The 19,228-nt window shown below is 46.0% G+C and overlaps 1 long non-coding RNA gene across 4 annotated transcripts in view; it reads right to left on the bottom strand.

Annotated features, from left to right (window-relative positions):
• Positions 1 to 225: 225 nt before the first annotated feature.
• The window catches only part of LOC116631129, a 31,447-nt gene continuing 12,444 nt past the window's right edge, over positions 226 to 19,228 (bottom strand). For all 4 annotated transcript variants that reach the window (XR_004299090.1, XR_004299088.1, XR_004299089.1 and 1 more), the window contains 3 exons: positions 11,202 to 11,404; positions 10,142 to 10,287; positions 226 to 1,184 (listed from right to left, as the gene is read on the bottom strand). This is a non-coding gene — a long non-coding RNA (uncharacterized LOC116631129). The remainder of the gene's footprint in view (positions 1,185 to 10,141; positions 10,288 to 11,201; positions 11,405 to 19,228) is intronic.

The raw sequence follows: 19,228 nt of genomic DNA, 5'->3' as shown, positions 1-19,228 counted from the left end.
AGCATTCCAGGGGCACCTGGATGGCTCGGTTGGTTGGGCAACTGCCTTCGGCTCGGGTCATGATCCCAGGGTCCTGGGATCGAGCCCCATATCGTGCTCCTTGCTCGGCGGGGAGCCTACTTCTCCCTCTCCCTCCCCCTGCTTGTGCTCTCTCTCCCTCTGTCAAATAAATAAATAAAAATTCTTAAAAAAAAAAACAACATTCCATTCACTCTTTTTACTTTTTATTGCAGTAAAACACACATGACATAAAACTGACCATGTGAATCATTTTAAAGAGTTCAGTTCAATTGCATTAGGTACATTCACAGTGTTGTCCACCCATCACCTCTGTCTAGTTCCAGAATGTTTGCATCATCCCAAATGGAAACCCAATAGGCAGTGGCTCCCCATTCCATCCTACCTCCTGGCAACCCCCAATTTACTTTCGGTCTCTACGAATTTGCTTCTTCTGGGCATCTCCTATCCATGGAATCATGCACCATGTGGCCCCAGCAGGCCCCAGCTGGCTGCTTCCATTCCACATAATGCCTTCCCGGTTCATCCATGTTGTAACGTGTGTCAGTATCGAGTTCCTTTTCCTGGTGGAATAGTATTCCACTGTATGGATATACCACCTTCTGCCTGTCCATTCACCTGTTGATGGATATTTGGGTTGTTTCCATCTTTTGGCTTCCATTCTCTTTTCTCCCCAGCTCTGAAGTCCCTTAGGGCACAGAAGACCTGGAGAGGAAGAGCTTTCTAAGTCAAGGTTCTGGAGTAGGCTTGTCGTTTTCAAAGTGTGATCTCCCAACCAGGAGCACTTAGGAACTTGCTAGACATGCAAAATCACCATCCCTGCCCCAGACCAACTGAATCAGAGTCTCCGGGGATAGGCGGTTATAAGACTCTATGTTTTAACACGTCTCGCAGGTGACTCAGGCACAGGCTGAAGTTTGAGAACCACTGTGTTACTGACTCCGGCTGGGGTTCCGACTCGAGGCGCGTTTGCTGCCTTCGCTCAGGTCAAGCTGCCCCACAGTGCACACAAAGCACCTTGAGAGGAGCGCGGTCCAGCCCTGGGCAGCCTCCCTGGCGGTGCAGTCGTAACACCCCGTCTGTCGGGATCCAAGTTGCTGGTGTCACCGAGTTCAGCTGGTGCATGAGACAAGGTTGACACGACTCCCTTGTGTTATCACAGCTCTCTGTAATAAACAAACACATGTTGTAAGAAAATCGACTTAATTAGAGAGCTGCATCCTAGCAGTTTACATTGTTGAGTGTCTCATACACAGGGAACCGCAATCAACACGCTCACTTCAGAGAAGCTACCAGAAAACAATTGGCAGGGGACCCACAGTCCTCGGCTTTCTGCTTCTCCTTCCCGTTTGGGAGGACCCCTGCTCTACCCGCCAGCCTGCTCACCTGTCCATCCCAGGGGCCAAGGGTCACGGCAGCTCTGCACCTGTGCTCAGGCTGTTTCTCCTCCCTGTGACGCCCCCCTCCTCACTCCCTGCTCATCCGTTCCCACCCACCCCTCTTATTCAGCCCCACTTCCACCTTCTCTCCTGAAAGCCCAGGGGGGCCATGCCAGCCGACAGCCATCTCTTCCCCCTGGTTTTCGGTGCCTCCATCCCTTAGTTAGTCATATCATATGGCCATCTTCTGTTTGGGGTCACTTTTTTAAAAAAATAGACACCGGGATGCTGGGTGGCTCAGTCGGTTAAACATCTGCCTTCAGCTCAGGTCGTGATCCCGGGGTCCTGGGATCGAGTCCCGCATCAGGCTTCCTGCTCGGTGGGGGTCTGCTTCTCCCTCTCACTCTCCCTCTGTGCTCTCTCTCTCTCTCAAATAAATAAATAAAATCTTAAAAAAAAAATAAACATGCTATATGAGCCTTGATGAGACTTTAGGGGTGAGAAAATCAAGCTCTGGGAGTGGCCTGGGAAGTAAAGGGGAAAATGAAGAATGAGCTAAACTCTGTTCTGTAAGGAAGTAACTGGCATTTGAGGGTTGGAGGAACAAGTCAGCGGGGCAGACAGCAGCTCCTGAGGAAGTGCAAGCCCGTGAAGGTGATGCCAAGCCAGGGCCTTAAGGGAACATGGTCAGTAATCCTGATAAGGGACCGGACATTTGGCTTTTTCCTACTGCCTCTACTCTGCTGTGCCCCAGTTCCTCTGCTTAGACCATGCACAAAGCTAAGGCACAAAGGATAAGGGAATTGGGGCTTTGCACAGCAGAGGGTGACATGGGCAGGGAAAACAAGCTCAAGCCCCAGTGGGCTGAGCAGGAGACCAGCAGCCCTCAGAGACAGTCTCTGGAAATCCTGAGGCGAGCCCGGATCGCACAGAAGGGCAGAACGGAACTCTGCCGATTACTCCAGTTCACAAGAAGAGGATGAGCCCAGAAGGCTGGACCACTGAGGATCCTACTTGTTTTACAATTATGATCACACAATGTCTACCGCGCAGAAATGGCACAAATGCTATATTTGGCCTTTCTGGATCATTCTGCTGTGATGGTGGTTGAGATAGGGGGGCTTTAGGAGTGCTTCCTGCCAGATAGTTTAGAGGGCCAATATTTTAGGCAAAAATCACAATAAAAGGGATGTGCATTGAGTATCCTATGGGTGCCATATATTCATTTTTTTGAAATAGCCAAAACAGGAACTTCACTGCCTTGACACTTTTTCAGACTAAAATTATTGCAGCCATGATACACAGAGAATTTTGGGCCCTTCATCATCCATATGTCCGTGCATTCAAGTGGACTGAAGATCCCTTTCTTTTTTTTAGATTTATTTATTTTAGAAAGAGAGGGAACGAGCGCATGCATGGGGGCAGGGGCAGAGGGAGAGAAGCAGACTCCCCACTGAGTGCAGAGCCCCACGTGGGGCTCAATCCCACCACCCTGAGATCAGAACCTGAGCCGAAACCGAGAGTCAGATGCTCAACTGAGTGAGCGCCCCTGAAGATCCCTTCCTAAGGTGGATCTTGGACCTATTCCCCTGTTTGCTCTCCCCTTTTCTGAGCCAAGGTCATGAGCACTTCAGTTCAAGCCCTTCGATAATCTGTTATTTCTATCCCATCTTGGCCGACAGAGAAACCACACCACACCGCACTAACCGAACCCTCAGAATGTCCGCTCCTCAGGAACTTCTCAAGATGTAGACATTCTCTGGAACTCACTGCCGCCCAGGATCTGTCAAAGGCTCCGCTGACAAGGACCGTTACAAGGATGTTGAGTCCAACCAGTTTTCCAGAGCGGGAGGGGCAGTGGCACGGGCCCTGGAGCCTGCCTGCCTAGGTGTGAAGCCTGGCTAGAGATCGTGAGCTCTGCGACCCTGGGGAGGGCTCTGAACATTTTCTATGGGCCTCAGTTTACCCATCTGCAAATTAGGGCTATCGGAGTACCAATCTCACATGGTTGCAGTGAGACTTAAGTGAGGTGATCCATGCAGAGAGCTCAACACCCTCCTGGCCCCTAATAGTGCTCGGTGAGCATTAGCCATTGCTGCCCCTGGTTAAGCCACTACCGCGTCATTCTCTGCCTGGGAATAAAAATTCATCATCATCATTATCATCCACTGAGCCACTGAGCACCTTCTGTAGGCCAGGCCAGTGCTAGGAGCTTTACGTGAAGTGTCACTGACGTTTGCCCAAATCCACCAGGGATACGTGATCGCCAATCTCAACGATTCACAAACGATCCATAAAGATAAAGAAACCCCGGGGCAGGAGGATGGTGGGATCCATCCAGGTCCCTGGGGAGGGGAATGGGATGGGCCGGGAATCCGGCCACATCATCACACAGCCCTGATTGATGTTCTTTCCTAGAAGGTTAGGCATTTCTGTGTACTGTCACAAGTCCTTGAGGGAACGAGTTGTGGGATAAATAAACGAATCACATTTTATTTTTTTTTAAAGATTTTATTTATTTATTTAATTGACAGAGAGAGAGAGACAACGAGAGAGGGAATACAAGCAGGGGGAGTGGGAGAGGGAGAAGCAGGCTTCCTGCTGAGCAGAGAGCCCGATGCGGGGCTCGATCCCAGGACCCTGGGATCATGACCTGAGCCGAAGGCAGACGCTTAGCAACTGAGCCACCCAGGCGTCCCAAAAGAAGCACATTTTAAATGATGCCTTCTCTTGCTAGTTCCTTTATTTAACCAGTGGGACTAGGAGTGTGGTGTCTGATGCTTCCAAGTCCCCTGAGGGACCCAGGACACCCTGACTAATAGCCCTGGTGAAAATGAAGATCAGGAAGCAGCAAAAGCACAAGCCAGTGGGGCCCCTGGTGCCCGGGACACGATTTGTTGATGACAAGGGCCTCGGAAGCAATACCAGGACTGATGGGGTCTGCGTTCTTGGCCTTGCCACTACTTGCTCCAGCCTGGTGATGTCTTCAGCTTACTTCCCACGGGAAGTGCAGGATCAGGAGATGTTCCCACACATTCCTGGAGGCGGCAGCATGACATAGCAGATAAGACCCAGGCTCTGGCGTCTCTGGCCTTCTGGCTGTGCCTCAGTCTCCTTATCTATAAAATGGGTATGCTAAGAATACTAAAGCCCCCTCATGGGGAGGTAATGCAGTCTCCTGGTTAAGACCACAGAGCCCAACTGTCTTCGAATCCAGGCTCTGACACGAGCTGAAGGACCCTGAGCAAGTTTTTTAACCTTTCTGAGTCTAGGTCTTCATCTATAGAATAAGGATGCTGGGAGCTACTCCTTCCGAAGAGAAATAACATAAATTAATATATAATCGTATGATTTCAACTATGTGTGGCACATAGTAAACACCATATTAACAGTCGGCTGTTCCCATTGCTATTATTATACGTGCGAACTGCTTAGAGTGGCCGGCAATGGCCGCTAGCTGTCATCCCTCCCTGATTATGAAGACTGAGCAGCAAGCAGCACTCGGAAACTTCGGTCTCCCCCAGTGTGGGCAAGGGCAGGAATTCGTGAGCAGCTCTTTGTGTGGGAAACTTGAGTATGAATCCTCCCAAGCCCTCTGGCCTTGACAAAAAAAGGAGGGAAGGCTGGAAGGAGGGAAGAGGGTGAGGACGAACCATCTTAGATGCACCTGGTGGAGGCTTTCTCAAGGCAGAGAGAGCCTCGACCTTTGAATTTCCAAACTAAATAAACCCACGAGCTCAACTCTTCAGCAGTCTGTCAACAAATGAGCTCCATAGCCTGAAGAGGGAGAATGTGTTTCTTATGTAAATCCACATGAACAAATAGAACACATTCTTCTTCCTTTTCCAAATAACCCAGCCTGGGAACAAGAAGTCAACATCTGGTTAAGCAGGGGTGAGGTTGCGGCACAGGTGGGGTCCATAGCGGGCTTCCCACCACCTGCTCCTCACAGCTCCAGTTCTCCTCTCTGCACTCCCAAATCATTTTCTCTTATTGTCATACCTCCAGGCACTGAAAGCTACCTTGGCAAATTAGAGATGAGGTCAGAAATAGACACAAGGATGTTACTGAGAAGAATTTCTAAGGAGAGAAAAGCATCTATGGAAACAGAAGCTGGAGTAGAGCAAAAAGAGAGTTTTAAGGCTCCAGGTAAAGAAACACAAGCATGATAGAGAAAAACATAGGAGAATAGGATCCAAGAATCAGGATGTATTATTATGTTTATTATTGAACCTTTTTAAAATGGTCACTGTGCACCAAGCCTACATGCATCCTCTCATTTGATCTTTGAAGATGGATGCTATGACCCTCATCACTTTATAGACGGGGAAACTGAGGTTTAGAGAGGCTTGGAGATTTACCTGCTCATCACTGTGCCCTGTGTGAGTGAGGAAAGATTGGAGAAGATTCACAAACGATCATAAAGATAAAGAGGAATCTGAAATTCACAGCTTTTATCAAGAGGCTAGAAATCCTAGAATTGTTTAGCGTAGTGAAAAGAGGACCCGGGAGCGGGTGTTGAGGGGGGGACAACTTTGTAATGACATTCATTGCCCCCTTTCCTTTTTCCTAATGGGTCCCTGAGGGTCCCCAGGTCGTTGGGGAGGGGGGCGGGGAGCTCGCCACACCCTCAGTTCCAGGAGAGGGCGCTAATGTGCTCAAGCCAGTCAGCACTGACCATCTCCCACACATGCTCCCCTGCAGTGAGCGCTGTGGAAGCGGGTGTAAGACCCACTTTGAGCCAGTGAGATATGAGGTATGTTTCCTGGGGTCTTCTAAGAAAAAAAATTTATTCCCTTTTATGGAAGCCACCCCCACCCCAAATAATAACCATATCCACCTGGGTTGAATAAGGAGTGGGTGCCTTCAAATATCCATTCTCCCTTTCTTCTTGGTTATAAGAACAATTCAATTTCTGACTAGGCACACGGGTGCAGCAAAAGATTCTGTTTCCCAGTCTTGCCACTGCCCTATGTGACTGTGATCCAGCCAATGAAATATAAGCAAAAGGGTTGTGTGGTACTTCCGGTGAGTCTCCTTACAAGTGAGGGGCAAGACTTCCTCATGTTACTTCCTCTTGCCTAGAATTCAGAGGTAATGGTGAGAGTTCCAGCACTCATTCTGGACCTTGAGGTGACCTTGAGAAAGGGAGCCACGCCCTAAGATGTGGAATTTCAAGTTAGACATCTGGGCCCATGACATGATGAAGCCACCATTCCAGCCCTGGATTGCCTGCCTCTGGAGTTCTCTTACATGGGGGAGAAATATACATCTATCTTGTTATAACCACTGTAATAGTGGATTTTCCATCACATAGAGTAAACTCAATTCTAATAGATGGACCTAGACTTCTGCTGACAAACATCTTATAGCTACAAAGGAAGGCAGACTTGGAATAAAGCTGATACCATGGCAGCAGAGCAGAAACAAAAGAAACCAGATCTTTCACTATATAATGGAGCTGCTGGATCAAACTTCTCCTGAATCTGACATTTATCATGGGACATTGCAGTTACATGAACAAATACAATTGCTTTATTTTTAAAGCTTATTTAAATTGAGGGTTTTGCTGCTTGCAACCAAAAGCATCTTAGTAGCTCTATTACTTACCAAACTCTTAAGGAGGTAATACATTAGCATTTCATTTCCAAAGGAAGCAATACAAGCAGAAGTGTATTTAAAGTGCATCTGGGCTTTCCTTACAGTGAACTCATTAAACACATGGAATAAGGCCTGGATGATTTTTTTAAATCACCTAACATTTATTGAGCCCCTACTATGAGCCAGGTATTTGATGTAAATTATTCTTCATCCCTGCGATGGTATTGAATGGAAGAAATTATTATTCTGGCTTTGCAAATGGTGAAATAAAGGCCCAGAGATTTAAGTAAGTTGCCCAAGGTCATGTAACTAACAAGGACACAGCTGAGACTGGGAGCCATGCCTGCGGAGATTCCACACCCACGATCTTTGCACCACACTGAGCCCCAGCTGCAGACACCACATGTCCTCATTAATGTTCTGCAGCTCCTGTTTTTAATCTTTGCCTTTGGGAACCTCGCAGCTTGGTCAATTTTGAAGAAGACTTGTATCAGACCACGAAGAGGGGCTTGCAGTTGGGTGACCCAGCATATCTTCCTGGTCAGGGATACAACCATCCCCTCTCTTTCTTGCCTTACCTTGCCCTCTCTCAGTCTCTGGCTTTCTCCGAGGAATGGCACATGTGGACACTTGGACTCTTTCTTCCTCTTTGGGACTGGACCAATTTTAAAGAGCATCTGTCCTGGATATTGGGTCCAGCTCGTTGTCTGCCTTAACAAATTACTCTGTCTCCCTAGTGTTTGTTCCACAAGTCTGCTAAACGTTGGAATCTCCTTTTCGTTTAAGATTTAGAGTTGAACATTATGCTCCAAGATGGCGTCGTTGGCACCGTGAATTAATGCTGCTACAGTGCGTCCAGACTGAGCCCACTCAACATCCAGTCCACACTGGGTTTTCGGGCCCTGTTTTGTTCTGTTGGTTTGTGTGCCTATGAATGACTACACTGAAGAGTTCTGGATAATACTGATTGAAGTTAGAGCATGTCCTGTTCATTTGCTGACACTGTGCAATTCAGCATAATAAGCAAACGCCGACTCCAAATGTGAAGTCGTGTGAGGTGTTCTACCTGCGACTCTGTACTAGCAGAAATGATCCTCTTCGGTTAAGTATTTTCAAATAATTCAACATTTTTAAAAAGGCCGTATGTATAAATAGAATAAAATTTCTTTCCCTTGGCCCAACGGCCATGTTTCTGCCTTGGATACGTCACCGTGAGACGTCAGTGAGGTCACACCAGTCAAAGGAGCCTGCGCGGGAATACAAATCTCAGCCACCGACATTTCTTACAATGCTAATAACATTTCGTCCGCCCAGACAAGTCAGAGTCTCAAGCTCTTCTGTACATAAAGCCACCAAGGTATAATTTATCATGGAACTCTCAGCACATAAAATAATATCCAAGCGGGGCGCCTGGGTGGCTCAGTCGTTAAGCGTCTGCCTTCAGCTCAGGTCATGGTCCCAGGGTCCTGGGATCGAGCCCCGCATCGGGCTCCCTGCTCGGCGGGAAGCCTGCTTCTCCCTCTCCCTCTGCCTGCCGCTCTGCCTACTTGTGCTCTCTCTCTGTCAAATAAATAAATAAAATCTTTAAAATAATAATAATAATAATAATAATAATAATAATAATATCCAAGCAAGTTTCCCAAATATACTGATTTTCTGGAGTGTTTCCCAACCCCACGAGAGTTTCACTATTAGCCAATAAAAGAAGCAATGGGGATCCTTCTGTATCCAGGAAATAGGTACTTCCCAATAAGCAACTTAAAAGCATGAAATTCTGTCTTAAATATATTTTATATGCTCATACAACATCTAGCAGAGCACTGTTAAAATAGTGTACATTCAAGAGCATGAGCAGATAAGCCACAGACTGGGAGAAAATACTTGCGAAAGACATATCCAATAAAAGACTGTTAACCAAAATATACAAAGATCTCCTAAAATTCAACAATAAGAAATCAAACAACCCGATTTTTCAAATGGGCAAAAGATAGGAATAGACCTCTCACCGAAGAAGTTATACAGATGGCAAATAAGCACAAAGATTCTCAACATCTCTGTCATGAGGGAATTGCAAATTAAAACAAAAATGAGAAACGACTGCATACCTATTAGAATCACCAAAATCCAGAACATGGATCCTGGTGAGGATATGGAGAAACAGCAACTCTCATTCATTGCTGATGGGAAAGCAAAATGGTACAGCCACCCTGGAAGACAGGATGGCACTTGCTTACAAAATGAAATACACTCTCTCCATATATCCAGCAATCATGCTCCTTGGTGTTTCCCCAAGTGAATTAAAAACTCATCTCTACAGAAACCTGCACATGGATGCTTATAACAGCTTTATTCACAATTGCCAAAACTTGGAAGCAACCAAAATGTCCTTTAGTAGATGAATGGATAAATAAGAAACTGTGGTACGTCCTGACAATGGAGGATTATTCAGCGCTAAAAAGAAATGAGTTATTAAGATACAAAAGGACATGGAGGAACCCTAGATGCTTATTACTTTAGTAAGGTGTATTTAAAGAAGTCAATCAGAAAAGGCTACATACCATAGGATCCCAACTCTGTGACATTGTGGAAAAGACAAAACCACAGAGACAGTAAAAAGATTTGTGGTCACCAGGGTTGGGGAGAGGGAGGGATAAATAGGCGGAGCACAGAGGATTTTTAGGCGAATGAAATGTATGGTGGATACATTTCATTATATCTTCCTCCAAACCCAGAGAATGCACACCAGCAAGAGTGAGCCACAGTGTAAACTATGGACTTTGGATGATAATAAGGCGTCAGCGTAGGTTCCTGGATTATAACAAATGTACCACTCTGGTCCGGGATGTTGGCAGAGGGACAGGCTGTGCATTTGTGGGGACAAGGGGTAGCTGGAAACGCTGTACTTTCTACAACTAAATTTTCTATGACCCTAAAACTGCTTTAGAAAATAAAGCCGGTTTTGCCAGGTAATGCAAAGGCTCGACCCAAGCCAACTCCCAACTAGAGATGCCACTGTATGCCTCCATTATCCTGGAGGGAGGTAGCGCAGTCTGAAAAGCAGAAAGTAATGCACTTCCACTGGACGCAGTCATGGAAATAGACCAAAGAAGTTTCTGTAACCCTGGAAACAAAGCCAGACATACCATTTCAGTTCTAAAGGGTAGATTCTAAACACCCCTGATGCTCCCCGATGCCACTGTTAATGCCACACACGTTGTCCTCACACGACACACGCTGATCACAGGAGGGGTGGCCGGAGAGTCCGTGCGAAAAGATCAGCACCTCTGGTCTGAAATTAAAGAAATAAGTGTGGGAGAGTGTAGAATGCAAATTCTTTCTCTTCCAAAGCTAAGAAAGCTACTTCGTTGCCGGGCAGAAAGCCTCTTCACAACTACTGTCAGCTAAAAGACTAAAAGAAAACAGCCTTATAGGGAACATCATTTTCCCGTGCCTCACCAGTTCTGAGGAAGTTCATGAACATCCACATGAAAGTGAACTCAAATAGCTCACACATCCGGGTATGCACTGAACTTTGGAGGTTCCTATTTTAAATGAAAATAAGCGTATAGCACAGCCCCTTATGTGAAGCTCTACCAAGACTCAGACTTAACAATTATGGCTTCTTTGAAAGGACCTTGAAAGGCATTTGGTCCAACCTGCCATCCAATGCAGGAATCTCTTCTGAGACATTTGCTGCCTCGCGCTCGCTTCGGCAGCACATATACTAAAATTGAAACGTTTGCTGCCTCTGCTTAGAGAGAGAGAATTTCTTGTGCCCTAAAATTCCCCATTTCACTATTAGGACATTTTTTGCTTCTCGGTACCAAAACCTGCCCCCCCGCCACGTGACTTCTAAACATTGGGCTCTGCCTTCCTTCTAGAACCAGAGAATGAGAATGATCCTTCTTCCTGGCTCCAGCCCTTAGTGGCTGTGTGACCTGCAGCAAGTTACTGAATTGCTGAAATGTTAGCACCATGCCCGGCATATGATTAGCACCCCATAATTATTAGCTGTTAATATAATTCGCTATTAGATACAATGACCCCTCCCATAAACATGGCATGGGGATTCCATTATTAGGCGTGCAAGGAGCAGAGATATTCTCAGATTCCTTTAAATCAGGGACTGTCAACCTTCCTGTGGATTTGGGGGCTACACCCTTGAAGGGTTTAAATGGCATCCTCAGTTATCTTGGGATTCACCTGAATCAGCACTGTTTGGGTGTGGCTCTTCTTCCCTGATGGATTCTCAGCAGGTCAAGTTCTCACGTGTCCTCATGTCTTTGGCACCAGCTTGAGGTCAGGGTCCACCTTTGACCCCTGACCTCTGACCAGCAGCAGGCTGGACTCTGGCTGTATGCACATGACGTGGTGCTCAGTTCAGCAATCTCAATTTCTGGAATTGCCTAGCAACAGAGACATTAAAAAAAAAAAGTTTTACATCTTGCCAAAATTTGGCAGCACACTTTGGTAGAGTTTGAGACAATGCAGTAAACCACCACATATCAAGTGAGAAGTGCTGTCTTAAGCGACGAGATTTATTTGGAGGCCACCCTGGGAAATAGAGGAGTCCAGAATCTCCACCTCAAAGCCAGGCTTCATGGAGACTCGCGCTCAATCCGGGAGCTGGAAGGTTGCTTAGGATACAGCGCGGCTCTAACAACTGGGTTATAACAGTAAATAAAATTGCCATCTGTTGAGCTCTTAATATGGGCCAGGCGCTGTGCCAAGCATTTTACAAGTGTTAGCTATCTTTTTTTTTTAAACCTGTTTAAATTGTGAAATAAAATACTCTTAGATTAAAGTGTTCAAAACAAATGTACAGTATAATGAACAATCACAAAGCAAACACTAGGATAACGACCTCCTCGGTCAAGAAATAGAATACCTTCAAGCACTGCAGGACCCCCTCTGCCCCAAGTATCCCTGTCTATCCCAGAACCCTCCCCTCCCCAGAAGCAACCAGCCTTCCAACTTTTGTGATCATCGCTTCCTTACTTTTCTTGATAGTTTGCTCAACAATATATGCTCTACAACATAAACTCCATTATATAGAGTTTAGTGTTACCAATTTTTAAAGTAAAATTGTATAGTACGTATTATTTCTTTTGTACAATATTGTGTTTGTAAAACTCATTCATGTTGTTCCCCACAGCATAGTTCATTCATTTTTTGGTGCTGTATAGTACTCCATCATGTGAATGTATCACAATCTATGTATTCACTCTACAGTTGATGGATCTTTGTGTTGTTTCTAGCATGAGACGATGAACAAAGTTACAGACAAGCTTGTATATGCATTCCAGTGTACATGAGAAGTTCTTCTTAGAGGTGTATATCCAAGAATAGAATTACTGGGTTGTGCAATGTGCCTGCCTTCAGGTTACTAGATAATGCTAAAGTGTTTTCCAAAATGCTTATACTCATCACATTCCCACCAGCAGCATTGAGATTTCTGGTTCTCCACATGCTCTTCATCAACACTTGGTATTAATAGATTTTTCAAATTTTGCCAATCTGATATGCATGTGTAGTATTTAATTATAGTTTTAATGGTAGTTTAAAACTTTAAATACATTGACTCCTACTTCATACATTCATCTCGATCTCGCTACTTTCACTCAACACTGCGTTTATAGGATTCATCTGTGTTGTTGCGTATGGAACCTCACTGTATCCCCCTCATTAATGAGGTTGATCTTATTTCCATATATTTTTGAGCTATGCTCTATCCTCTTTCGGTAAGTGCTTGTTCAAGTCTTTTGCTTGTTTGTCCATGGGGTTGGCTGGGTTTTTTTCTTATTGATTTGTAGATTTTTCCCAGTTTGATTCTAGATACTGGTTCTCTAGTAGTCTTACGTGTTGCAAATAATTTCTTTGACTCTCTCGTGTGCCTCTCTAATCCTCATGAGCTGAAGAAAAAGATATTGTGGCATCTGTTTCATGGTTGAGGAGACAGAACAGAGCCTTCGAGAAGGTCACTGCCTTGTTCTGGGTCCCCTCCCCCCCGAATCAGCCTCACAGCTGGGCAAGCAAGCCTGGCTCTGTCCCCTAGCCACGTGCAGGGGGGACCCGTCAGTCCTCTCCCATGCTCTGCAGTCCTTCCGCTCCTTCTGCCCCAGCTCCGCTCTTCACTCCTTCTTCCTTGCTGACGACTCCCACTTTCTGCCCTCTCCTCGTGTGACCCTTCTCATGTCCCTAGTTCCAGATGTTGTCACTCCCCGAAGGAGGTTGTCAGCTCCATCTGGCACCGTCCCGTCAAGGACGGGCTTCACACCAGACCGCATCACAGCCGGGGCTCCGGCACTCTCCCAGTCCACCTGTGGCCAGTGTGGCGGAATCCCAGGGCCAGCGTGCATCGGGTGGAGCTGTGGGCATAGGGGAAACTCAGCAGAGAGACTGCTCTGCCAAGCCTCTGTCTCCTCCCGATCTTCACGTTTCTGGCTAATCCTCGCCTGCTATTTTCACACCATCCTAATGACAACTCCCAGTCAGTCTGTCCAACACGCCTGAGTGTCTTCCAGGATGCCACGCTCCCTACCCAAGCCCAGCCAAGCCTCAGTTCCCATCAATTCCTATCAAGCCCTATCCGGTCTAAGTCTCTCCTAAGTCAACCCACTCTCTCCAGGGTACACCCATTGGGCCTCCACCCTAGTCCAGGTTCCGCCCCAGGGCAGACTACCACCACTCCCACCTGGAAGCCAAAAGCTACCTCATATTCTCTTCATGTCCAGTCTCTCCTCTTCCTAATCTGTTCTCCACACAGCAGCCAGGGGAATCTATTCAAAATGCCAGTCCGATCATGTCAGATTGTTCAAAACTTTCAATTGGCTTCCATTTCTCTTGGCATAAAAACCAAAACCCATAAGATGAACCCCAAGGCCCTGCAAGGTTTAGCCCTTGCCTCCTCTTCACTCTTCCCCTTGCTCCCTGCTCTTTGCTCCCCTGGGAACCCTTCCAGTCCTATTGACAGGCCAGGCACGCTCTCACCACAGGGCCTTTGCACTTGCGGTGTGAGCTGCCCACCTACTACCACACCCCGCCTGGTTAATTTCAGGCCTCAGCAGTTGTGGCCTCTCTGACATGCACAGGTGACCTGCACATCCCTGCATACCCGTTACCTCGGTTGTAGGCCGAACATTGTTCGTGCAAACAATATAGGATTGTCTCCCGCCTGTCAGACAGGCAAAGATTATGATTATTGATAAAATCCTGTGTTGAGGCTGCAAGAAAACATGCACTCCAATTTGACTCCACCTGAATGGTAGGAAGTATGGCACCAGCTGTCATTTAAATGTTTCAGACCCTTTGCCCCAACATTTCCACCTCCAGGAATGTATCCTTTAGAAAGAAATACTCCCACCAGTTCATTGGAAAGGTCATGCTGAACAAGTTCTGTGGTATCATTGTTTATAATAGTGAAAAGTAGAAACAGTACACATATCAATAAGACACTAAACTGTGGTACATTCATAAAATGGAGTATGACTCAGCCGTTTAAAAGAACAGGGTAGATCTCTTTGTATTCATGTGGAAGGATGTCTAAGATACATCAAGCTAAAAAAAATTAAAAAGACTATGGTTCCATTTTTATGTTTTTAAAATATAAGACAGCTGTATTTTTAAAAGTTGAAGAAAATGCACAAACCTATTGACGGTGGCTATCTCTGGGGAAGCAAGATGAGTTAACAGGGGATTTTTCTTTTCTATATTATATATTTCTTTTTTTTTTTAAAGATTTTATTTATTTATTTGAGAGAGAGAGAGAATGAGAGACAGAGAGCATGAGAGGGAGGAGGGTCAGAGGGAGAAGCAGACTCCCCGCCAAGCAGGGAGCCCGATGCGGGACTCGATCCCAGGACTCCAGGATCATGACCTGAGCCGAAGGCAGTCGCCCAACCAACTGAGCCACCCAGGCGCCCATCTATATTATATATTTCTGTGATGTTTGATTTTGCTCTTTTATTACCACAGTTTATAATCTGAAAAAAATTTAATGAAGAAAGATCACAGTTACAAAATTAAACCTAGAGTGTCTGTCTTCTCCCTAGAAGCACTCTGAGGTCAGCAAGTGCTTTCTCCTCTTCAGTGTTGTCTCCCCACAGCCTAGCCAGTGCCAGGTACATAGAAGGTGTCCACTGAACATTTGTTCATTGAATGAATAAATGAATGAATGAATGAATGAATTGTTTCTGTGGCCCCGTAAAATGGCGTGCCCACTCAATACTCCAGGAACAGACCCGTGGCTGCCTCCTCTCTTGAGCTGTACCCCATGCTGTAAAAAAGTCGTGAAGTGTTTCACCATCAGGTTGTTTGCTGATATTGAGTTTTAGAGCCTTCATACAAGTACTGATTTAGGCAAATAATTTTACATTTTGTCCCTGTCAAATTTTATCTTTAGAGTTTTGTTCACACCTGCCAAGGTATTTTAAAACCCAATCCCTGACATCTAACTAAATATAAGTCCTACTAGCTTTATGTTACCCACAGTTGATTTATATGACTCATATGTTTACTTCCAATTTAATTATAAACAAAGAAAACTGCACAGGACAGGGCCTCCAACAGAACCTTGCAGCCCTCTGTGAGAGGTGGCTCTCCACATTGACTTGGAGGAATCTGGTCTTTCTGTGCACAATTAAGCTCAAGCACATTAAGCTCATCCCTATCTCGGGGCCTTTGCACTTACAACTCTTGCCAATGGGAAAGCTTTGTCCAGATGGTAACTCCTTCTTGATATTCAGGGCTCAGCTCTAAGATTACCTCATCAGAAAGGCCCTCCTACTGCCCAATCTAAAATAATTCCCTCCCTACTTCCACATTACCTTGTTTTGTTTTCTTTAAAGCACTTAAACCAATAACTAAAGGTACCTGGTTTGTATTTCTCATTTACCTCTTTATTACCTGCTCCCTCCCTCCACCCCGGTGTCAGTGGGGACATCATCAGCCTTATTCTCTATCTCCTATGCCTGGAACACCGTACTCACTCAATAAATATTTGCCGAGGGAATGAATAAACAGACTTGGTCGGATACCTGTGATTCCACCTGCCTGAAAATTGTCCTCTAGACCCTTGTCCCCATTTTATATGCGAGGATGTTTTATTAGTTTCCTGGGGCTGTTGTAACAAATTACCACAATTTGGGGGGCTTAAAACAGTTTATTCTCTCATAATTCCGGAGGCCAGAAGTCCAAAATCGAGGTGTCAAGAGGGCAGCGCCCCCTCTGGAGGCTCTAGGAGACAATCTTGCCTCTTCTAGCTTATGGGGGCTGCTGTTGTTCCCTGGCTTGGGGCTGCATCACCCCGATCTTCAAGGCCAGCACCTTCAAATCTTTATCTGTTCCATCATTACATCACCTTCTCCCTTTTTTGTGTCCTTGTAAAATCTCCCTCTGCCTCCCTCTTAAAAGGATATAGGTGATGGCATTTAGGACCCAGCTGGATAATCCAGGATAATCTCTCCAACCCAACCTGCTTCACCCAATCACATCTGCAAGACTTGACCACATACTACCATAGGTAGTACATGCACAGGTTTCGGGGATTAGCGTCTAGTATCTTTGGGGGCCACCATTCAGCCCCCTGCAGGTGTCATTAGCAACTCTGAGAAATGCCTTTGCAAAATGGGGACACATCACGCGTCCAGGATTTCTCTTTCCCACTCCTCCGGTGGCGCCTGCCACAGAGGAAAGCTCAGCAAATGCTTCCTGAATGCATAAATGTATAGATGTTGTTCTGCTCTACCACTCCCCACCCCTGCCCTCAAAAGGAGAAAAAAAAAAAAAAATGGGTCTATAGTTCCTTTAGTAGAGCTGGTTTCCCCAATTCACAGATTCTCGAGAAGCCAGAACAGGGTTTGGAAACTGTGGCGTCTTTTCTTGAGTGAGCTCCATCTGACATGTTGCCAATACCCATCGGGAAGGCTATATGATTAGTGAACGGGTAACAAGACTAAAATTATTTACGAATGAGCCTTGCCCACTAAAGACGGTTTGGGCTGTGCTCACATTTGGTTTCTCTCCCTCTCCAGCACTCTGAGGAGGGTTGTGTTGCAGCCAAATTAGTTCTTTGGCTTCTGTGATATTGGATAAGAGAACAGGGAGAGACCAAAGGGCACTGACGAGGCAGAAGGGAAAAGAGTGTGTCTTTCTCAAATTGAGGGGACCCCTGATGGACTTCATCTAAAAGGGTAGCCTCTGGGAAAGGGACTGCTCAGATCCATGATAGGGTCATTCCATAGTAAAATCTATTTTCAAGTCCCTGGTCTGGCTCCCAGAGTGGCACCAAACCCCCGATTCCCTGCTGATAGCAGCAGGTTAGTCTACAGTTATTGTGTGTATTATTTTTTTTAAGATTTTATTTGACAGAGAGAGCACAAGCAGGGGGAGCGGCAGGCAGAGGGAGAGGGAGAAGCAGACTTCCCGCTGAGCAGGGAGCCCAACGCGGGGCTCGATCCCAGGATCCTGGGATCATGACCTGAGCCGAAGACAGCCACTCAACCGAATGAGCCACCCAGGCACCCTGCATGTATTATGTTTTAATAATTTCTTGGCAAAACCAGAGAGCAAAGACCTGCTGATGTAGGGCCTTGGTCCCCATCCCCACACTCCCGCCATGATAGGGTTCTCTGGAGAAGGTGTCAGTTGGTGGGGTTTGGTAGCCTGCGATTGCATCTGGGCTGGCCCCTGGAGTCGGCACGGCTAAGCAGCAGGGGAAAAGCTCTGACAGCAGAGAATGGAGGCAGGTCACCCTATGTCATTATCATGGTGATGGTGATCATTGATCTTACGCTCAACCCTCAGTGGTGCTCAAGACCTCCCCTCCATCACCCTGCAGGAAGGACTTTCGGTGAAAGGGGAGAGGGATTGAGGACAATCAAGGGGACTTCCCTGAGGTCTGTAAGTGGAAGAGGATTCTCTTCTCTCCCTGCTCCATAGAATAAACACCAAGAGGGCCAAACAGGCCAGGGAGCGGGCCGCGGAGAGAGCAGGATGCACAGGTCTAACTTGAGAGATGAAGAAGGGATTGAGGCTCACGTGTGGCTCAGCCCGGCATGCCAGCAGAGAAGGCCAGAGACAAGCTCACCCCCAGCAGTCCTGGCTAGAACGAGTTGTGCATTTGCCTATAATGCCCTCCTCACCAGAGAAGTAGCGCGGCCACGAAGCCCAGGGGCATCGTGCCATGGAAAGCTGCTGGCTTCAGGGGAGATAGGGCCGGCCATGGCGTTTCTTGGCGTAGTAATTAGAACTTAGGGTTGATGCCACAGTTTTCCTGAGAACACATCAGTGCAATTATAAAGCATATCAATGGGGCAGTGATGATTCACTCCGCAAAGAATCTAAACAAACTAGTCCTTTCTAATTCCCATTACAGCTTTTCATGAAGGGAGGCATACATGTTTTGTGGTTGAGGAAAAGAATGCCTATCACCAGCTCTTACTTGCAGTAACTTATCTGTGAGTTTGTGAAGTGATCAAACCCCTTCTGGGAGACAGCCTGAACTGGAGAAAGGGAAACAAAATTGCACCTCAGCTAACATAATGGCCGCACTGGTAAATCTGAAACAAGGAGCTCAAGGGGTTTGAGAGCACCAGATTGGATTATGAAAATTTCACGGGTTAATTGCTGAAAACTTGGTCCTTTAAAAAAGTGTATAACTCTGGGGTGCCTGGGTGGCTCAGTTGTTAAGCGTCTGCCTTCAGCTCAGGTCATGATCCCAGGGTCCTGGGATCGAATCCCCCGTCGGGCTCTCTGCTCAGCGGGAAGCCTGCTTCTCCCTCTCCCACTCCCCCTGCTTGTGTTCCCCCTCTTGCTGTGTGTCTCTCTGTCAAATAAATAAATAAAATCTTAAAAAAATTTAAAAATTAAAAAAAATTAAAAAGTATATAACTCCACAAAGGAAAAGACTGATAGGTGTAATGGCATAAAAAATCTTCTGAATTCATACATACACGTGTGCACACACAAATCCACCAGAAATAAAATTAAAAGCCAAATAGTAAATCAGGAAAAAAATCTTGCAACCTAGAACACAAAGGTTTACTTTATTTAATATATAAAGAGCTTTCATAATTCAATAAGAGAAAGGTGAACACTAATAGAAAAATGAGCAATTTATTAAAAAATAAATAAGAATCATCAATAATCAGAGATACAACTGAAATAAATAAGAGATGAAATTCTTTCCTGTCAGGCTGAAAGATGAAAAAAGAATTAAAGATACACCACAG

The sequence above is a fragment of the Phoca vitulina genome, unplaced genomic scaffold (assembly GCF_004348235.1).
Source record: "Phoca vitulina isolate PV1807 unplaced genomic scaffold, GSC_HSeal_1.0 scaffold4, whole genome shotgun sequence".
Taxonomy (NCBI): Eukaryota; Metazoa; Chordata; class Mammalia; order Carnivora; family Phocidae; genus Phoca; species Phoca vitulina.
Note: the sequence above shows the minus strand (reverse complement) of the source record. Positions and strands in the feature narration are given on the sequence as shown.